Below are 21,742 nucleotides of genomic sequence, written 5' to 3' on the forward strand. Positions count from 1 at the left end.
AAGGAGGGAGAGTGAGGAGAGGCCGACTCCTCAACCGAGCAGGGAGCCTGACGTGGGACTTGACCCCAGGACCCCAGGATTATTATGACCCAAGCCAAAGGCAGATGTTCAACCCCCTGAGCCATATCTTAAATAATATCTCTTTTTTTTAAGATTTATTTATTTATTTATCATAGACAGAGAGAGAGAGAGAGAGAGAGAGAGGCAGAGACACAGGAGGAGGGAGAAGCAGGCTCCATGCCCGGAGCCTGACGTGGGACTCGATCCCAGGACTCCAGGATCGTGCCCTGGGCCAAAGGCAGGTGCTAAACCGCTGAGCCACCCAGGGATCCCTTAAATAATATCTCTTAAAGAGATTTAAGTAATAAGACAGCATCTATGTATCATTTTATCTCTATTTTAGCCATGTGGCTACCATATCCAAGGGTCTTCAGTCTTTTGGGTAGATCCAGATTTCCACAAGGTCTCATCCCTCTGCCGTCTGAAGCTTTTAGAACAGTTCCTGTAGCACTACTTGCGGGGAAGGTCCGCTGGTGACGAATTCTTCCAGCTTTTGTACATCTGAAGTATCTTCACGTCACCTTCGTCTAACGATGGATGTACCTGGCACAGAGTTCCAGGCCGGCTGCTCCTGGGCTCCTCACCTCCTCACCCACACTCTCCACACAGCAATCCGCTATTGTCCGTGACATTGCTCCTCTGGCTGTATTAGGTCTTGTTTTCTGGCTGCTTTTAAGGCTTTTCTCTTCATCACTGTTTTTGAGCAATTTGATTATGATGAACCTTATGTGACTGTACTTGGTTTGTTAAGATTGTTCAGGACTAGAGTTTTCATCAAATTGGGAGGCATTTCAGCCATTATTTATTTAGACGGTTTTTCCGCATCCTTCCCTTACCACTGGGAGCGGGAATCACACAAGTACGAGTCTCTCCCAGGTGTCCCGCAGCTCAGTCCGCTCTTGTTTATTCAGGGGTACTCCCCTCTTCTTGTTTTAGTCTGGATCGTTCTTACTGCTCTGTCCTCCAGTTCACTGTCCTTCTCTTCTGCAGTGTCCAATTTGCTGCCAGTTCCACGCAGGATGTTTTACGTTCCTTTTAGTCTCAGCTCTGTAAGCTGAATTTGGATCTTTCTGCATTTCACCGTCTTTACTTCACTGTGTCTCTACTTCACTGTGTCTCTACTCAATGTGTCCCGCGTCTCCTTTAGCTTTCCTGAGCACATGGAATACAGTTATAATAACTTTTCAATTCCTATAAATATTCTTGGGCTCTGTTTTGGGATCCAGTTACTTGGAAACCATGTGAAACCTTTGGCTCTTGTTCCTAACTTGGGTCAGGGGCACCAAAGCAGTATTTATTCTATGGCTGGTTACTCTCCCCTGAGTAGACTGGAGGTTCAGCCAGCCTCGAGACACAGCACCCTCTGCGTTATTCTGAGGGCTCTGGGCACCCTCTACCCCTTCTGCGGGATCCTCCGTCTCTCAGCTTCCTCAGGTCCACGTGCTGACCAGCACGCTGTAGGAAGCAACGGTTCTGTCCCACGACCTCGGAGTGCCCTCTGCTTGCAGCAGTCCATTCTGCTGCCCCCCCCACCCCCACAAATTCCATCGCCACGGCCACCAGACTCTAACTCCATCTCCTGAACTCAGGGCCTCTGCCAGACCCTGCATCCCTGCAACACGACCTGGAAACTCCCCTCATGCAGCAAACCAGGAAATCATTGGACTTACCCTGTTTGACTCTCGTCTAACAGTAATCACTGTACTTTATCCTCTCACACCCAAAATTTAGAAAACTAGGGTTTCTTTCTTTCTTTTTTTTTTTTTTTAAAGATTTTATTTGATAGAGAGAGAGCGCACACAAGCAGGGGGAGCAGCAGAGGGAGAGGGAGAAGCAGTCTCCCCACTGAGCAGGGAGCCCGACATGGGCCTCCATCCCAGGACCTGGGATCATGACTTGAGCCGAAGGCAGACACTTAACCAGCTGAGCCACCAAGTGCCCCAGAAAACTAGGGTTTCATAAATATTATCCAGCTTTTTATTAGTTCCTTGTGAGAGGGTATGATTCCTGTTATTCCACCTTGTGAACATGAGGAAGTCCAGGTACTTTTGCTTAGTGATCCCTAATTACACAAATAAAGCATTACAGCTTTGATATTTAATTTCCCTCCCTCACCAGAGGGTAAGCAGCATGGGGGCAGAGATGGTATTTGTTTTGTTGACCACTGCATCCTTGACACAGAGTAATCAAACATTTACTGAATAAACACACTCCTTAATCACTTGGAATGTATCTTGACACACTGTATAACTAAGGACTTACAACGTTTGTTCTAGGCTACACTGATGTAGGATCCTAAATATACGATAGTCTGTAAAACACAAAACTGTATTAGTGGCACAAAGATTATAGCAACTACTAATGACTCGGGAGGGAGGAAGGTTGAATGGGTGACCACAGTGGATGTCTTGGGTGGGGGGTGAAACTACTCAGAATGACACTGCCATTATGAATAACTGATACTACGCGTTTGTCAAAACCATGGAAATTTATAGCAAAAAGAGTAAACTTTAACAAGTTTATAAGAAAATAATTTAGGAGGTCAAGGGTTCTCAAGACACAATGCAGTATAGGACAGAACAATCTGTCCTGCAATTGCAATCCCGTATTGCAAACAATGGAGTGGAGGGAAAAATGCTGACCTGAGTAACTTTTATTTTTTTTTATTTTTTATTTTTTTTATTATTGGTGTTCAATTTACTAACATACAGAATAACACCCAGTGCCCGTCACCCATTCACTCCCACCCCAGTAACTTTTATTTTTGACCTGAGTAGCTTTATTTATTTTAAGATTTACTTATTTGAGAGAGAGAGAGCATGCACGTGGACACTCACGTGCACAAGTGGAGGGGGGGAGGGACAGAGGGAGAGAATCTTTAAGCAGACTCCCTGCTGAGTGCAGGGCCTGTGGTGGGGCTGGATCCCACGACCCTACTGAGCCACCCAGGCGCCCCTGACCTGAGTAACTTTAGAAATGAGCAAGGATGTAAGGAAGAACGGTAATTTGACACGGTCTCATTGATAAAGTCACTTCCCAGGAGTATGGGTCTCCAACTCTGATACAACTACGTGTGTACATGGGAAACAATTCAGCAAAAGGATGGCAGGTGACAGGTAGGCATGGGGAGGAGGCTGGGATAACCCACGTGGTGAGGAACAAGGGCAGACGAGAGTCAGAACTCCCATTCAATGTAAAACACATACGGATAACTACACCAGGAGAGATCTGTGTGCGCACGCGCTCACACGTACACAGGTCAGTGTGCACAGACAGCTGTGCGGAGAGGTATGTGTGCGCACCCCGTACACAGGTCAGAGGAGGAGTGTGCGCGCACACACAGGTCGGAGTGCATACACAGACTTCCTGGATCTGCCAGCTGAGGACCTACGCAGCAAGGATCACACCCAGGGCCCAGTTCTTTCTCCAATAAGAGGTCCCAGGGATCCTTGGAGGAACGGCTGAAATCCCGGGGGCAGGAAAAAGGCACGAGTGTGTGGGGTCCTAGGGAGGCAGGAAGGAAGAGCTAAACCAGAAACACCGCCGCACAGGGATGGGGTCTGTCACCGGGGCTCTCGAGGACCAAAGCTGGAGCCATGGGGACGAGTCTTATTAGGTGATAACCCAAAGTATAAAGAAAACATGCCCAAGTGCGCACCGATACCGACGACTGGCTCAATAGAGGAGTGGGGGAGCGGGCAAGAGTCCCTGCCGCCGACGGCCTGGGCCACGCTCTGCCTCCCTGCACGCGAGTGCCCACTGCGCCTGTCCATCGGGGGCGCAGCGGGGAGCACCTGCACTGCCCCTCCGCCGGGCGGGGCGCCCGTCCTGGAGCTGAGCTGGCCCAGAACAAAGTCCTGGAGAGCACCGGTCCTTGCCGCCCCCGGAGCAGGGACGAGGCGGGCAGCACAGCGGCCTCAGCCCCCGACGGTCCCCTCCGGGTGCGGGGCACGCTCCACTTGCTCTGTGCAGGCCCATGACGCACCCGCCCGTGTCCAGAGCCCGCACCCTGCGGGACGTGCTCCTCAGCAGCCACGGCGGCGGGTCTTCACCTTCCTTCCTCGGCTCCATGGCCGCGTCCCCTCCTGCTACCTCGTCTTTTCTTTGAGCTCTTTTCTCTTTAGCATCGTGAAGTCTCCTTTTCCCAGTAAACAGAACATGCTCTGTCCGCCCTCTGCTGGTTCTCCTGTTTTCCTCCCTCCCTAACTGGGCTCCTTCCCTTTCTTTCCTTCCCGACCCTCTAGGTAAAGGTGCACGTCGGCTCCTGATTCCTGCTCATCTCTGAACAAGTGAAGGACAGCCGCAAGTGGGGTGCGTCATTCCAGAACACTCTGCTGCCACAGTTTTGCACAGGCTCTGCCTTGAAGTGAGTTTCTGGTATTAAAACTTTTTTTTTCTTTGCAAGTGACAGAAATCCAGCTCAAATGGAGAGCAGAGAGGCCCGCCCGTCACCTAGCAGGCGGCCTAAGGTGGGACCGGCCACTGAGGGTCCCCGAGGAGCCAGGCCGCGTCCCCAGCCTGCTGCTCAGCCGGTGCGCAGCAGCCACGGCCGCAGAGGCGTCTCCCGAAAGGGCCGTGGAGCCGGGGCTGCGCATGGGCCCCGTCAGGGCCGGACAGTGGCCACACGCGCCCGCGGGGCCCCTCGGCCGGGAGCCCAGGCCTCTCCTCCGCCCCCAGCCCCGGGAGCGACCCCGGGGGGCCGGGGTCTCATGGAAGGTGCCAGCGGGGCCCGTGCCCGCTGCAGCTCACCTCCCGCCGCCCGGCAAAGCATCACGTCACACCGCGGGTGGCGTCCCTGGAACCCGCCGGGAAGGACGAGCTGCAGGCTCATCAGAGCTTCGGCTCCTGCCCCCCTTCCCCACTGGGCAGCATCCTCCTCTGGCTGCCGCTGTTCCTTGGATTCACTGGGGATTCAATCTCATTCTCTATTTTTCATCCGTTTTGTCCATTTCAGAGAGTTTCAGGGAGGGAAGTAGAATAAACAAGCCTTGAGTCAGCCACCATGTCCAGAAGGCCCAAGTGCCACTCTCAATGCTGTTTTTAATAAGTTTTCCAAGTTCTGAACAATGCGGGCATCTCAGTTTCATGTTCTGAAAGCCTGGCTCTGAGCTGGAGGCACAATGGCCCATTCTCCGCACTCAGTGACCAGGACAGGCTGGCATTTCTCGCTCGCGCCTCCCGCACGGCTCTTCTCATCGACCCCCGCCAAAGAAGGGGCCACACTGTCACAGTTAAAAAACCGTGACCCGACCTGCCAGTCATGGCATCGACTTGTGGGTCAGGACCAGCTCTTCAAACTTTTCTGGGAAAGGATGTCAGGCCGCGCCCCACACAGAAAGAACACTTGTTTGGAGCCACTTGGTTGCAACACAGAAGGAGTCTCTGAGGGGGGTGCTGTTGGCCCAGTACTTGGACGGCGGCCCTGGGGACACGCCTGACCCCCACCTGCCATGGGAGGAGCCGGCCGCACAGCCCCCCTCAATCCCTGCGGCCCTCGCCGGGTCCCCCTCATCCAGGGCTGGTCTCACCAGCAAGACTGCATCGCAGCCCCTGGGACCATTTACAGAGAACAAAGTACGCATCACACATTCATGAGCCGGTGGTCAGAACAGAGAAGTGGCCCTGCGACCAGAACTGCCTGGGTCCCACTCGTTCCCCAAACCCTCCATGAGCACGGGTGACCCCACTGGGTCTGAGAGGGCGAGGACAGCTGGGGGAGGGCTTTGTGACCAATGGGCGCAGCTCAGGGCCTGCGGTCACCCTCCCAGTGTCCCCAGGCTGGGAGGCTCCACCCGGGGCTCACCCCGGCAGCATCAGTGAGTCTGGGACGGCAGCCCGGTAGGGGATGGACATGTTTTTATTACTTAAATCTCAGCTGTTTAAAAATACACTAAACTAGGGGGCCCCTAAGTGGCTCAGGGGGTGCACTCCTGACCTCAGCTCGGGTGTCGACCTCAGGGCCCCGCGTTCAGGCCCCGTGCTGGGCTCTACTGGGCGTGGCGCCCACTTAAAAAAAATACGCCAGAGCTAGCACGAGGCCCTCAGCTCACTACTGGTCCCCAGCGCCTACAGTGCCACTTAGTGAGTCAACAAACAAGAAATGAACGGACTCACTTCGTAGCAGAAGTCTACTTTTGAATGAAAATACGGCTTCAGAGTGTGAAAGGCAGAGAAGCATGGGAAGCGCCCTGGCCGAAGCCTCTCGCAGGTGCCTCCCCTCCCTCCTCTGGGGCGTCAGTGAGGTCGGTGAGGTCGGTGAGGTGGCACCCAGGACACACGCTGCCCACCAGCAGGTCGACCTCAGGAGGCTGGGCTCACCTCGGGCCACAGACCCGAGCAACAGAGCAGATGTGGGGAAAATAACCCACAAATGCTGCAGATGCCTGGAAATACGTCTGCGTGGCATGGGCTCCGTGGCGCCCGGTCTCAGCCTGGAGAGGCCTCGGCCCTGCACCAGGCGGTTTCCAAACGCCTTCGCACGCGGGTTGTCTCTCCACCTGCTTTCGTTCATTTCTCTACTTTTACGCCCTGCTTTTGTCATCTGCACAGATTTTTAAAATAGTACCTTCTGCAGAACAGAATGTTTTTGTTTCTATTCGTGGTTCTGGCAACATTCCTCAGAAAGTCCTGACACCTGTACCTCTGCAGACCCTGCTGCTTCCTGGGGCGCCTCCCCCTATCTGCGAGGTGCAGGCCACCCGGTGCACCTGGGGGAGCAGCCAAGCCCAGCCCCTCCGGGCCTGCTCCTCCCTTCCGGGCTGGCTGGGCAGGGCACCTCACCAGAGACGTGCACCCTGGGACTGTTCTCAGGAGCACGTAAGGGGAGGCCGCAGGTCGGGGCACTGTCCTAAGCCGGCATGTGAGCGCCCTGCACCTGACCCGAGACGCCCCCAGCCCTGCAGGTCCCTTACCTCGGCAAGGCCCCCGTGCCTCCCGCACGCAGCACCCAGGGCCGTGTGAACGGACAGCTGCTCTCCTCCCCTTGGCAGACGGCGGCCCCAGGCTCCACAGGTCCAGGAGCCCGCCGGGCCAGGTCGCAGCCAGGGTGACACGCTCCCTAGGGCGAGGTGCACCCGTGGGGAGAATGGTGCCCAGCGCTCAGGGAGGGTGCCAGCAAGGCCTGTGTGGCCTGGACTGCCGGGTCCTGCTCCCACTCAGAGCCTCGCAGCCTCGCCTCCAGGAGAGCACAGCACAGCGCGGACGGGAGCGTGTGGCGACCCCAGGAGTCCTTGGCTAAGATCTGGCAGCTGCACGCACATCCACCCCCATGGACCCTCACCCCGTGCGGCGTGGCTGTCCTGCCCGCCCCTTCAGGAGCCGACCTGCAGCCTGGTGGGGCAGCCAGCGGCCTTGGGCCTCCAGCTGCACCCCCACCCCGGGGCAGCTGCTCGCTCCTTTCCACCCCACGCTGCAGGAAGTTCCGGGCACGAGTGGGCGACGAGGCTCTTGATTCCAACTTCCTACACCAGCCCCGGAACAGAAGACGCTCTGTGCCGGCTCCTGACGGGGGCTGTTGGGAGAACGAGCCCCAGGAAGCTGCAATCTGCTCCTGGTGCCCAGCAACACGCGTCACTCCGCGCCTGGCGCCCCCGCCCAGCGTCCACGGCGTCCACAGCCACCACGGCGTCCACAGGCCAGCGGCCGCACCCGCATGCTTCTCCCCCCTCACCAGGCACAAGCTCCAAGCCCCCTGCCCCCTCCAAGCCCGCCCGGAATGACGTCCACGCCCGTGTCCCGGCGGGGGCGGTGACTGCAGGCAGCCACACAGCCACAGCCTCTGGGCGCCCTCGGCCCGGGGACACGGAGCCCATCTGCATTCCCGGTTCTCGCTGCGTCCAGACAGAAAACCTCCCAGGAGGCGGGCCTGCCGGTCCCGGCCTGCGCCACGGGCACGGGCACCAGCCACTCTCGGAGGCAAGCAGGCACCGTCCCCCCGCGCGGGGCCCAGGCCAGCTGCTACCCCCAGCCGGGCGCTCCAAGAGCCTGTGTTCTAGGACATCAGCTGCCGCCTCTCCCCACGGGGGAAAGGCCAGCAGACATTCCCACCACCGCCGCCAAGTCTGCCGATTGCCGTGAACAGATAAACCCACGCAGCTGAACGGAGCCCAGCAAAGAGGCGATTCACTGGGGAAATGGGGTGTCCTGCGGCGGTGCCGCGGGCCCGCGTCTGTGCGGCGGGCAGGCTCCCCACGGGCCCGAGGGGATCACGAGCAGCGTGAAGTTCCAGGCCAGCGAAGTCACACCTCAGAAATGGGAGTAAAATCAAGTCCTTTGCGGACACAGAATCCAGAGCCAGCCTCCCGCTCACAGAGCTGCGAGCCTTAGCTGCGGGGACCGTCCCCGGGGGAAGCACGGCGGGGGGGGGGGGGAGCACCTGCAGACACGGGACCGGCTGAGGCGTCTCCAAAGTGACGAGGGACACTGTCAACACCATGACAGCTGACGTGGAGAGGAGTCCTCGGGCCCCAGAGGTGCTGAGCCGCCTCCGACCCCTCGTTAGGAGGATTCACAATTGAGGGCACGACACAACGTTAGTCAAACACCAGACAAAAATAAAATGGCAACTTTTAATCTCAACAGAACGCAGAATAGAAAAACACTGGGAAAAGGCCGTAACCAGGAAACGGGACTTGAGCCGCACACGCCTGCCCACGGCCTGCACGGCCACGCGCCCGGGGTGCCCCTGAGGGACGGTGCAGCGGGCCAGGCCGAGAGGCAGGGCTGCCTGGCTGGGAACCCCTTGCAGGAGACCACAGCCAAGCCCGAGAAGCGCCTCCCCAGCGGTGCCCCACAGGGGCTCCTCTCCATCCAGTCCCGGCAACAGCGGGGACGGCCGCCGCGGGGACTGCGCTGGGACACCGGCCTACAGCACCTGCCGGGGACGCGTCCGCACTGACGACCGCGCCTCCGTCTGCACGGGGGGCCACGCAGCTCCTCCACGCTGATGGAGGCTGGACCCCGTCCTGAGGGTTTCCAGTGAGGGGAGTCACGCGTGCCCGGCATTCAGAGGCCGGTCCCCTCCACCAACAAGGACGAGCTCGCGGCCCCGAGATCACACCCTGAGCCAAAGCCGGGAGAGGGATGCTCGACTGACTCTGCATGCTGGGCGCCAGAGCCCAGGCCGCAGGTGGAGGCGCGCAGGAGCTGCTCCATCTAGGCAGCCATGACCGATGGACTCAGGGACACAGACGGCAAGACTCAGAACTTCCCCAAAGAAATGGAATCGAAGGAAGGGGTCAAGGGCAGGTTGGAGGACCGGAAAATAGAAAAACTCCCCGCAGCCAGTTTGATGGGGGGACGTGGCAGAGAGAGCCCGGGCCCAGGAGGAAGGGCCGCACGGAAGCCCAGCCGGGGCCCGGGCAGCTCGGGGACAGCCGCGCAGGAGGGACACCACAGCCCCGCCGGGGCTGCGCAAGGGGCGGAAGCATGACAGCCGAGAACCCCCCCGGAACCGACAGGACCCCCGGGAGTTGCCGGGAGCACGTGGCGCACATGCGGGGCCGGGGCGTGGGCACGACACCGCTGAGGGGCAGGTGCCGAGAGCCCCACGGCCACTCGCAGCCTCTCCAGGAATGGCAAGGATAGGCCCACCGGCCACTGTCACTGTCCCACCTGCTGGAATGTGCTGGGCTAAGTTTTCCAACCTGTTAGGCGGCCTGTGCCTCTAGGGAGATCCGAGTACCCCAGCCCCTCCAGAAAGCCTCTCACCCCCATGCCCACCTCCCCCCACCCTGTCCCGTCTCACTCTGCACCCACAGCACCACCCCAGATTCCTCTCTCCCATCTCTCCTGGCATCCGGTTGCTTATCAGAAATCTTCAGTTCCTCCGGCTCCCCCCCCTGCTGTGCCAGCCCCAAACTGCTAAACACCCAACGATTATAGTGGAGAATTAGCAACAGCACGTGAAAGGGCTCGGGAACGCGAAGGAAACAGGGAGAACCCGCAGCCAGATTCCCGGGCCAGTGTGAGTCGTTCTCACTGTGTGAGTCGTTCTCACTGCAGCGGTGGGGGCAGGGGCACGAGAGGCAGATAATGGAGAGTGAAGGAGGAGGGGGCTGCAGCCCGGGCCGGCTCCCACCAGCTGGCTCCTCGTGTCCCTACACAACGCAGATGATCCGGAAGCTCCCGGATGGCAGGGAGGCAACTACATCAGAGACTGCAGGAGGCTGCAAGGGCAGCGTCGGGGCCCCCGGTCTCAGCCGTACTGCTCTGCGCGACGCAGGTGCGTGTCCCCTGCCCGCCCTCTGCACCGCCCTCTTTCACCCAACCACCATGCACACGGTTTGGAGGACAAGCTGTCACACATCACATCGCTACTCCACACCCCACAAACTAGCTCTCCCACTTACTCCCTTGTTTTGGTAAAGAAGGTCTCAGTCATTGCCAGAAAAGGAAGGATGGGGCAAATTCTAAGGCTTTTGACAGTTTCAATGGGTAAAAAACAGTACACTGGAAATTGCCTTCCATCACAATTTTTGGCAGTGCCTCATGCACCTCTGAGTTGCAGAAATGCTACTAAGAAGTCCAAAGTCGGGTGCCTGGTGGCTCAGTCGGTGGAGCGTCTGCCTTCGGCTCAGGTCATGTTCTCAGGGTCCTGGGATCGAATGCTGGTGGGGCTCCCTGTTCAGCGGGGCGTCTGCTTCTCCCTCTCCCTCTGTCCCTCCCCTGGCTCATGCTCTCGCTTGCTCTCTCTCTCAAATAAATGAAATCTTAAAAAAAAAAAAAAAGTCCAAAGTCGTCCTGATTCTTGATTCATGAACTGACCTATTTCTCTCTGAGAGCCCAGAGTCTTCTGTTTGTCCTCCGTGTTCTAGGATTTCAAGGTGATGGGTCTGATTTCACGCCTGTGCAGTTTTCTTCTATGACCTTGATAACTGTCATCGGTGCTTCCTCTCTCCCGTCTCTGGAACTTCTATTACCCACCTGCTGGACTTCCCAGGCTGGCCCTTCAAATATTCTTCTCTCCTCTTTTCCAGCTCTTTGTTCTCCTTTCTGAGAGTTTTCCAACTTCATCTTGCAACCTATGCTGTGGCTCGGTCTCCGCTTCTGAACCCTACAAAGGGCCGTTATTTCATTCAATGTTTAGATTTAGGGACAAGGTCATCGCTTGTTAAGGGAGACCTTTCCACATCTCATTCTTTTCTTTTAAAATCATTTTTCTGGGGCGTCCAGGGGGTACAGTCAGGTGAGTGTGGGCCTCTTGATTTTGGCTCAGGTCATGATCTCAGGGTAGTAAGACGCAGCCCAGGGTCGGGCTCTGCACTGGGCACAGAATCTGCTGGAGGAGTCTCTCCATCCACTTCTGACACTCCATCTGCTTATATGCGCTCTCTCAAATAAATAATATCTTAAAAAATAATAAAATCATTTTCTTCCTTCTTTTTTTTTTTTTTTTAATGATAGTCACAGAGAGAGAGAGAGGCAGAGACACAGGCAGAGGAAGAAGCAGGCTCCATGCACCAGAAGCCCGATGTGGGATTCGATCCCGGGTCTCCAGGATCGCGCCCTGGGCCAAAGGCAGGTGCCAAACCGCTGCGCCACCCAGGGATCCCCATTTTCTTCCTTCTTACAGTAGATCTTTTAGGAGTATCTTTAATGAAGTTCTGTGGATAATAAACGCGCTATTTTGGTTTATCTGAAAAAGTCCTCATTTCACCTTTGTTTTTAAAAGACAATCGGGCAGCCCAGGTGGCTCAGTGGTTCAGCGCCACCTTCAGCCCAGGGCGTGACCCTGGGGTCCCAGGATCGAGTCCCGCATTGGGCTCCCTGCAAGACTGCTTCTCCCTCTGCCTGTGTCTCTGTCTCTCTCTAAGTGTCTGTCTCTCATGAATAAATAAAATCTTAAAAAAAAAAAAAAAGATAATCTTGCTGGACTCCAGGTCTAGGCTGCCGGTTGCTTCTCTCAGCATCTCAGACCTCCTCCACTGCCTCTGCCTTCCCTCCTTCCTGCAGAGACGGCAGCCACGACTTTTGTTGCCATTACTCTGGGTGGCATTTCTCTTATTGCTTGCTTTTTAAGAAATATTTTAAGACTTATTAGAGAGAGATAAACAGCGAGAGCGCACCCAGGTGCTTTATTTTTTAAAAGATTTTATTTTTAAACAAACTCACAAGCCCAAGATCAAGAGTCACGAGCTCCCCTGATTGAGCCCACCAGGCACCCTACTTCTGGTTGCTATTAAAATCTTCTCTTGGGGCAGCCCCCGTGGCGCAGTGGTTTGGCGCCGCCTGCAGCCCAGGGCGTGATCCTGGAGACCTGGGATCAAGTCCCACGTCAGGCTCCCTGCATGGAGCCTGTTTCTCCCTCTGCCTGTGTCTCTGCTTCTCTTGCTCTAGCTGTGTCTATGAATAAATAAAATCTTAAAAAATAAAATAAAATAAAATCTTCTCTTAGGGGCCCCTGGGGGGGCTCAGGCCAGGATCTCAGGGTCCTGGGATCAAGCCCCACTTTGGGCTCTGCACTCAGCGCAGAGTCTGCTTGAGGATTTCTCCCCCTCTCCCTCTGTCCCTCCCTTCCCTGAAACATAAAATAAACTCCTCTCTGGATCTTCAGTGTTTTGGAGCATCACTATGATGTGTCTCAATATGGACACTATTCTGTTTGAAATAAACTACATTTCCATCATCTTATCTTTTATCAATTCCAGAATATTTCCTAGCCAACAGCTCTTCACATATTGCCTCTCCTCCCTTCTATTTTCCCTTCTGGACTGAAAGTAAATGCACCTTAAACTTCTGCCTTCTGTCCTCGACCACTTCTCCATCACCTTCTCCATCCTATTTTCCATCTGATCAACCCTTTGCTGAGTTCTTAACTCCTTTCAGTTTTTCCACAGTCTCTTTGTGCATAATCTAATAGCCTGTTTTTTGTTTGTTTGTTTGTTTTTTAATTTCAAACGTTTATTTAGAAACTCTATTTGGTCCCTCTCATACCCTCCTGATCTTTCAGGTTAGCCTCTTGCTTTCTCTTTATGATTCTCTCTTCCTTAAAGCCCCCTGGAGCCTCTGAATTTTGAACTTTCTGAGGATTCTGTAGTGCCAATGCGATTAGTTCTCAGCTTTCTTCACTGCCAACACAGTCTGGCTTTCCCATATCTGCCAAGTGAATTAGGACTGATCCATCTGCTCCCCAGATTCCAAAACTTCACCGCTATTGTATCCTCTCTCACTTTACCCATCCTTCAAAGTCTGACATTTTAAAACATCACTTTACTGTTCAGTCAGCAGGTGTCTGGGAGAGAGTGAAACTGTACCTTTGTGTCCAATCTGCCATCATTACCAGAAAGCCACCATGCTTCGGGGTACCAGGGGGGCTCAGTCGGTTGAGAGTCCAACGCCTGGTTTTGGGTCAGGTCATGATCTCAGGCTTGAGAGACTGAGCCCCGCCTCGGGCTCTGCACCGACTGGGGAGCCGGGATCCCCCACTCCCTGCCCTCCCTCCGCCTGTTCCTGTCCACTCTCATTCTCTCTCCCTCAGAAACAAACAAAAAACAGCAAAACTACCTTCAGCATAAAACACTGGAATTGGACTCTAGAAATATTTTTTAATTAATTTAAAATTTTATTTCCGCCATATGTATTATTTCAAATACAAAGGAAATAACTTCTTAACCTCATTGTCTATTAACATTAATCATGTCACAAACACAGGCGTACCCCATGGACATCTTCCTGCTTAACGTTTCTTGGTAGCATGTCCTTTTGTTTTTGATAGTTTATATTTTTTTAAAGATCCTATTTATTTGAGAGAGTGAGCATGGGCGAGAGAGCACAGAGGGAGAGGGAGAAACAGACTCCCCATGGAGCAGAGAGCCTGAGGTGGAACTCGATCTCAGGACCCCAGGATCATGACCTGAGCCAAAGGCAGATACTTAACCAACTGAGCCACCCAGGCACCCCAGGTTTTGGATAGTTTAAAAGTTCACAAATCACATTATTTCTTCAATATGTATTCCAGTTAATGGTTATAGGTGTAAACTTGTATTTATATCAGAAAACCAAATCAACCTTTTCCTCAAAACAGCTTACAGGAAAACACTTTAAGCTGCATTTCAAATCCAACTGGAAGGCCTAATTGCACATACACACTGAAAGTATGCCAAGTGTCAAGTGGGAGTGCACTGTGTAGCCTCTGGGTGCCTCCACAAGGAGAGGCAGCAGCAACACCGTCCACCAGTCGTATGGAGGTCAGGGAACCACGTCTGACAGCCTAACGCAACAAACTACTTCTTGTAGAAGGGTCTTTTGCCAGCGTCTTAATTATGTTTTAGGAAACTGGTTGGCTGACATAATGAATTGCTTTTTCCCATTAAATATGATGAAGAAAAAAATCAGTGTTTTCATGCGGAACGTCTGATTTTCAAGACAGGTTACCAGTGTTACTTGAAAAATACCTGACTACTTGCTCTGTGTAGAATATATTATAAGTGTTATGTGAAAATACTGAGAACCATCTTTGCTAAAAGAAGATTCAAGAAATCAGGGATCCCTGGGTGGCTCAGCGGTTTGGTGCCTGCCTTTGGCCCAGGGCACGATTCTGGGGTCCCAGGATTGAGTCCCACGTCGGGCTCCTGGCATGGGGCCTGCTTCTGCCTCTGCCTGTGTCTCTGCCTCTCTCTCTATATATATATATCTATTGTGAATAAATAAATAAAATCTTTAAAGAAAAAAAAAAAGAAGAAAAGGAAGAAGATTCAAGAAATCCATGCCCTGGGGATTCCCGGGTGGCTCAGTGGTTTGGCGCCTGCCTTCGGCCTGGGGCACGATCCTGGGGTCCCAGGATCGAGTCCCACGTCGGGCTCCCTACATGGAGCCTGCTTCTCCCTCTGCCTGTGTCTCTGCCTCTCTCTCCCTCTCTCTGTGTATCTCATGAATAAATAAAATCTTAAAAGAAAAAGAAAAAGAATTCCATGCCCTATTAGAGGTTCCTTGATACCAAGGATTTGCTAAACTCAGACGAGTTCAAACAAGCTACTTACTTGTTTTTCTGCCTGTGGCCCTGCTCAGTGTCATACAGAAGGTGACTGAGAGAAGGCAGTTTTCATGGCAAAATTAAAAAGCAACATTTCAATACAGTTTAGCAACATGTATTACAGGAAAGAACAGTGTTTTCTTGGTAAGTGCCCACTGAGGCAGATAAACAGCTCACAAAATTTTATAAAAAATTTAGTGAAACTTCATTTCACTATTGTTGATCAGTATCTCCCTAGTATTGTGGGTTTTTTTTTTTTTTTAAGATTTTGTTTATTTATTCATGAGACACACAGAGAGAGGCAGAGACACAGGCAGAGGGAGAAGCAGGCTCCATGCAGGGAACCCGATGTGGGACTGGATCCCGGGACCTCAGGATCATGCCCTGGGCTGAAGGCAGACGCTCAACCACTGAGCCACCCAGATGCCCCCTTGCTAGTGTTCTGTTCTGGTTTTTACTTCATCAGACTTTAGTGCACAGAAGACAATGGGACACCATCTCATTCTTCATCTATATTAGCATTATTCTATTTTTTCTTATCTATAAAGGTAAAATTCACATTTAAGTACATTTTTAAATTTCTGTAATCTTTGTATTCATTCCAATAAGTACAAAAATTCAAAACACAATTCTTTTAATAAGATATTACAGGCATACCTCACAGATATTACAGGTTGGGTTCCGGACCACCACCACACAGCAAGTATCACAAGAAAGTCAGTCAAATGAATTTTTTGTTTCCTAGTGCATGTAAAAGTCACGTTTATACTATTCGGTCATCTGTGAAGTGTGCAGTAGCATTATGTCTAAAGAAATGTACATAACTTGATTTTAAAAATGCTTTATTGCTAAAAAATGATATCACCTGAGTTTTCACTATCGCAAATCACTTTTTTTTTTTTTTTCTTAATCGCAGATCACTTTAACAAGTATAATAACAGGGCAGCCTGGGTGGCGCAGCGGTTTAGCGCCGCCTGCAGCCCAGGGTGTGATCCTGGAGACCCAGGATCTGTACCTACATTTAAGTTTAAAAGTTAGATGCGGGGCACCTGGGTGGCTCGGCTGAGCATCTGCCTTTGGCTCAGGTCGTGGTCTCGGAGTCCTGGGATGGGGGCCCACATCTCCCTCTCCCTCTGCCCCTCCCCCTAGGTGTGTTCCTTCTCTCTCTCTCTCTCAAACTCTTTAAAAAAAGAGAGAGAGAGAGAGAGATGCATGGTTTTGGAGCTGCCCCTCTTCACCAGCTCAGAAGCTAGATCCCCATGTGCGTGGGCACCTCAAGAGACCTCTGCATAGGGGTCCTTGATCTCTGGGTCTCCTTGGGCACCAGTTCTCACAGAGGTGATGTGGGAGGTGGTGTCTGAGAGGTCCTAGTCACAGGACCGCAGGTGGAACGGCCACACCCCATCCAGCTCTCGGCACTAATCCGTGGCACGGGGGTCCCTAAGTGGTGACCCACAGGCCTCCAGGCAGCAGAAACAAGAGGTGATGGCCATGAACACATCAAAGGCACCTTCCAGGAGGGGACACCATGTGGCCTCCGTGCTCGCCTAGCCGTCACAGGAACAAAGGCCCCAACCGGTGCAGACACCCATCCCGTCCCTCTACGTGCTTCACAGGCACAGCCAACTGTCCCTACTGACTGCCACACACACGTGTGCACCTTCCTGACCTCACTGCTGCCTACCCAGCAGTGCCCAACCCCACACCACTCACCTTCCCCTTAAACACCGCCTTTGCTTTTTCCTCCGAAAGGGCGTCTGGAAAAGTCTATATAGGAGGTGAACCCAGGAACCAAGCTCTGGCCGCAAACAGAGCCTGGTTCTTCAGGGATCCAACGAGGTCCCCGCAGGCAGGGAGGGGGCTGGCTGTGCCCAGGATGCACCTATGGCCAGAGAGCAGAGGCCCCCACACGTCCCTGGGATACCCACGGCACCCAACGCCCTTGCCCTCTCAGACAACCAAGCAGCTCTCCACCTCTCACAAACCAGCCCCACGAATCTGACTCAGTTCTGACTGCGTCAACCTGGAGGAGGCATTAGATCCCACAGGTTGAGGGCCCAGTCCCACAAGACTATGCCCATTTCAGACGCCAAGTGCAAGTGCCGGTTGTCACTGGTGCTTCTGACCAACTGGCTATAAATTGGAGGCTCCCATGACCCACTCCTCAGCTGCCATTAATTTGCTAGAATGGCTCACAGAACGCGGGAAACCAGTTTACTCACTAGGTTACCAGTTTATTACAAAGGATATGAAAGGATATGAATCAACAGCCAGATGAAGAGATCCACAGGCTAAGGCCCCAAACAAAGGAGCTTCTGTCCCCTCAGCGTCTGGGGTGTGCCGCCTCCAGCACCCAGATGCCTCTGCGCACACCAACTCAGAAGCTCTCCAAAGCCTGTCCTTTTGTGTTTTTAATGAGGCATCGGTAGCAGGCTTGACTGATGAAGTCACTGGCCACTGGCAACGCCATCATCGGCAGCCCCTCTCTCCTCCCCGGAGGTCAGGAGGTAGGAATGAAGCTTCCCACGGTCTAGTCCCAGGCTCGGGTCCCTGGCCACCAGCCCCCACCTTCAGGCGCTGTCCAAAAGTCACCTCCGTAACGCAAGACGCCCACTTCACTATGATGGTTCTGAGGCAATTTCAGGAACTGAAGACAAAAAACCAAACATGTAACAAAAGATACTTAGGAGATTCCGAGGGTTTTGGGAACTGAGTCAGAACCCTATGGAGACCAAATTCTCATTGATTATAAATCACAACATCAACACTGGGTCCCTCCACACGCTCGCCCACACCCCCACTCCCACAGGGACCTCAGCGCCCTGCACGCCACAGACCTGGAGTCAGAAAACCAGGAGGCAACCGCTGCTCCCCGGGGAGTCGTGCCTTAGTCACTCCCATCTCCGCCTCCGTCACCCTCCCTTTCAGATTTCAGTCAGGTCCTAATAACCCCAAATTCAAAACTGCAACTTAGAGAGCCTGCCCCTTGGTCCTGGTCAATGCATTCCCTACATGTGCCACGACCCTCGTCTCCCGTTCCTTCACTTCCCGGGATCCCAAAGCCCTCACTCGTGTCCCACCACTCCGCAGGCGCCACGACTTCCCAGCCGCTGCCTGGCACTAACCCTGCTGAAGGACCAAGACCTTTTAGATGCGATGCTCAAAACGCATATGACAGAAGAGAAAATTGGTAAAGTGGACTTTATCAAAATTCGAAACTGTGGGGCGCCCGGGGGCGGGGGAGGGGGCCTGTCAGTGACACGTCTGCTTTCGGCTCAGGTCATGATCCCGGGGTCCAGGGATGGAGCCCCCCCATCGGGCTCCCTGCTCAGGGGGGAGCCTGCCTCTCCCTCTGCCCCTCCTCCTGCTCATGCTCTCTCCCTAAAAAAAAAAAAAAAAAAAAAATTAAAATCGTGCTTCAGATGACATCAGGACAGAGAAAAACTAAGCCACAGACAGAAAAAGGTATTTGCAAATCATATAACTGATGAACTTGTATCTACAATGTATTAAAAAACTCAAAAAAAGAAGAAAAACAACCCAAGTAAAAACCAAGCAAAGAATCTGAATAGACATTTCTTCAAAGAGGATATGCGAATGGCCAGAGAGTAAAGATGCTCAGCATCAGTGGTTATCTGGGAGATGCAAACGAAAACCACGGTGTGATGCCAGGTCACACAGCCCCAGGACGGCTGTCACCACGAAGGTGGGCAGCAAGTGTTGGTGGGGACGCAGAGGAGCAGGGGCTCCCAGGCACGGCTGGTGGGCACGCAAAATGATGCTGCCTCTTTGGAAAACAATTTGGTAGTTTCTTAAAAAGCTAAAACATAAACGTTTTATATTTTACACAACCAGCAACTGCACCCCCAGGACCCCGCCCAAATCAAATGAAAAAGGGCGTTTGTACAAAGACTGGCATGTGAGCGCTCACAGCAACCGCACTCACAGAGCCCAAGCCTAAAACACCCAGTGGTCCCCCCACAGAGGATAGACAACCTAAATGTGGGCGTCACTGCAACAGGACGCCGAGCAAGGACGGAAGCCACCAGCAAGACCGCGACGCAGCTGCCCACGAGGCGTGGTCCCACTTTCAGGACCAGGACGCTGCAGGAGGACGGAAGCAGGCGCCTGGGACCAGGCGCTACTCTCCCAGGAGCTGGGCCGTGCGTGGGTCACCTGGTGGCGCGGCTCTAGATGCAGGACGCCACGGGCGCACCTTGCAGGTGAGCCTCACCCCCAGGACGACGGCCCTGCCCCCAGGCCTCAGCTGCGGTCACCCCAACCCCTCACCGCTCAGCTCTGCGTCGCCATCTGTCCCCACGGGCTGTCATTGCTGCCAGCCGGCCCGATGCCCTCGAGCGCCCTCCAGAGTCTGGGCCGCTGTGACCCGCTCACCGACGAGCCGCCAAGGGCCACGGCCAGCCCACAGCGCGTGGGGCGGTGTCGGGGGCTCACGACCGTGTATCTCCGTGCAGGCAGGGGGAGGGCAGTCCCGGGCAGGGGCCAAGTCGTGCCGAGGTCGGAGACGGCCGCCGGTGGTGTGGCGGCCACACTTGCGCTGCTCCGCGACACACAGGCTCCGTAGCCCTGGGGGCCTCGGCGCCGCCACCGAGCCCTCCGTGCCCGGGTCAGCGTGGCAGCGGGCTCAGCTGTCTCAACAGCACACTCTGCTCATCCTTCTTAAAACGTGAAAATCGTGTGTCCCTCTCGGGGCAGAGGGGAGCAGGGTGTCCCGTGCTAACTTCGGGCTGTCGAGTGGGAGCCTGGAGGGAGTGCTCCTCGCCAGCCGCAACAGCAGCCGGACGCAACCTCAAACTTCGATGGGTGCAGGAGAGAAGAGCACCTCGAAGCCGGGGACAGCCTGGTGAACCAGCGGCCGGGGAGCGACAGGGACGAGGCACTGTGCACACAGGACACCGACCCGCCCACCTCCAGCCTCACGGCCCGAGGACCCCACACCCCAGGAGCTCCCACGAGGCCAGGCCCCGCTGTCTGAAGACATGCTGGCCTCTCGGTCAGCCTTACCCACGGCTCCCCGGTAGGCGCAGGGAGGAAGTGACCCCAAGACCACCCAGGGCCACACCGAACACTGCCCTTCCCCACACGCCTCACACAGGAGCTTCAGCTGCTCAGTGACACTTCCCGCTACAAAGGTTTACTGCCGGAGGTCACGGGGGTGGCCAGCAAAGGCTGCTCCCCCAGCACCGCTGCTCCCCTGCCTCGGCTGCTCCTCTAGCACCAGCTGCTCCCCCACCCCGGCTGCTCTCAGCACCAGTTGCTTCCCCAGGACCAGCTGTTCCCTCACCCTGGCTGCTCCCCCAACCTGTCCCTGATCCTCCTCCAGGTACAAGGAAGGGAGCCTGGAGGTGACCCAGCCCCAGGTGACCATACATGATTGCTACAGGCCCTTAAGTTGTGGGGTGATTTATCACAACTGGGAATAATCATCTACAAAGAAATACCCAAGTTATATATCAGATTTTGGCAGTCACAGACTTTCAGTGTAAAAACTACTAAAGGATTGATTTTGGAAACAAAACAAGCCAGAGAAAAACAATGCTAAGCAGGGAAAACATACGACAAATTCAATTACTAGCTGCCCCTGCTGTGGTTGGACCGGATAGCACAGGGTTTTGGTGGGAAGAGTCACTGCCCTTTCCCAGTGAACTGACACAGGCAGGGACAGCTGGACTACAGAGTTTATTTTTATATTTTGTGCCAGATCGGGCCTGGGCCTGCACACTCCAGCCCTAAGGGCCTGAGACCCAGTCAGCAGGCCCCTGTGGTCACCACCCTGGGCTCGTCCAGCCCCTGGCGCCCACCTGTACCCCCTCCCCCACCTCACCCATTGGGCAGCATGCACTGAGTGTCACTTTGCTGCAGCTGGTTTGTTTCCAATAAAAATTTCTGTGACTTAAAAAAAAAACAAAACCTGGAACAAGTTTCACTCAACAGTTATAAAGACTACCTAGGAGGGGCAGCCAGTGAATGGCTGATGGGGATCGAAAATAAATGTATACTATGAACAACACCAAAGAACAACTCTCAATCCTGGCCACATACTTGAAATCAAGTGGGAACTTCAAAAAAAATTAGTTGGATTTTTTTTTTAAGATTTAGCATCCCTCAAAAAAAAATTTTAAATCTTAAAAAAAAAAAAAAAAAGTAGGGATGCCTGGGTGGCTCAGTGGTTGAGCGTCTGCCTTCAGCCCAGGGTGTGACCCCGGGGTCCTGGGATCAATTCCCACATCGGGCTCCCTGCATGCAGCCAGCTTCTCCCGCTGCCTGTGTCTCTCCCTCCCTCTCTCTCACAAATAAATAAATCTTTAAAACAAAACAAAAAAGTAGCTGATGGCAGACTCTAGTACATTTTTAAAGTCCTCAATGTGGTTTTCACCTGTAGCTGGAATAAAAAATCACCAATAAACAAAATAGAAATTAAAGCCAAAGTATTAATAGGAAACCAAAGAAACTAGAATAGTAAGTGACAGACACAAACACAACACCAGGCCTGACAGCCAGCTGTGCAGTAAAGAGTGGCTGAGACAATGAAAAAGAGCTGCACCCTCAAGGAAGCACAGCAGCCCCCCATGCTGTGTTCTCCCTGCAGGTAAAATCCTCACAGAGTGACAATCACCAATATTGATTAGAGACTCTGAAGACACTAACGCTTAACCTCCAGATCGTCATTTAATCTACAAGGACTTCATG

The 21,742-nt window shown here is 53.9% G+C and overlaps 1 protein-coding gene and 1 long non-coding RNA gene across 5 annotated transcripts in view; one reads left to right on the forward strand and one right to left on the reverse strand.

Annotated features, from left to right (window-relative positions):
* Positions 1 to 21,742, reverse strand: part of ARHGAP39 (Rho GTPase activating protein 39) — a 90,292-nt gene that overhangs the window by 50,530 nt on the left and 18,020 nt on the right. The window lies entirely within an intron of this gene.
* LOC144283528 (uncharacterized) lies at positions 384 to 6,641 on the forward strand. Its single transcript, XR_013352089.1, has 3 exons — positions 384 to 1,752; positions 4,305 to 4,371; positions 4,466 to 6,641. It is a non-coding gene; the product is annotated as an uncharacterized LOC144283528 (long non-coding RNA).

The sequence above is a fragment of the Canis aureus genome, chromosome 14 (genome assembly GCF_053574225.1).
Source record: "Canis aureus isolate CA01 chromosome 14, VMU_Caureus_v.1.0, whole genome shotgun sequence".
Lineage (NCBI taxonomy): Eukaryota > Metazoa > Chordata > Mammalia > Carnivora > Canidae > Canis > Canis aureus.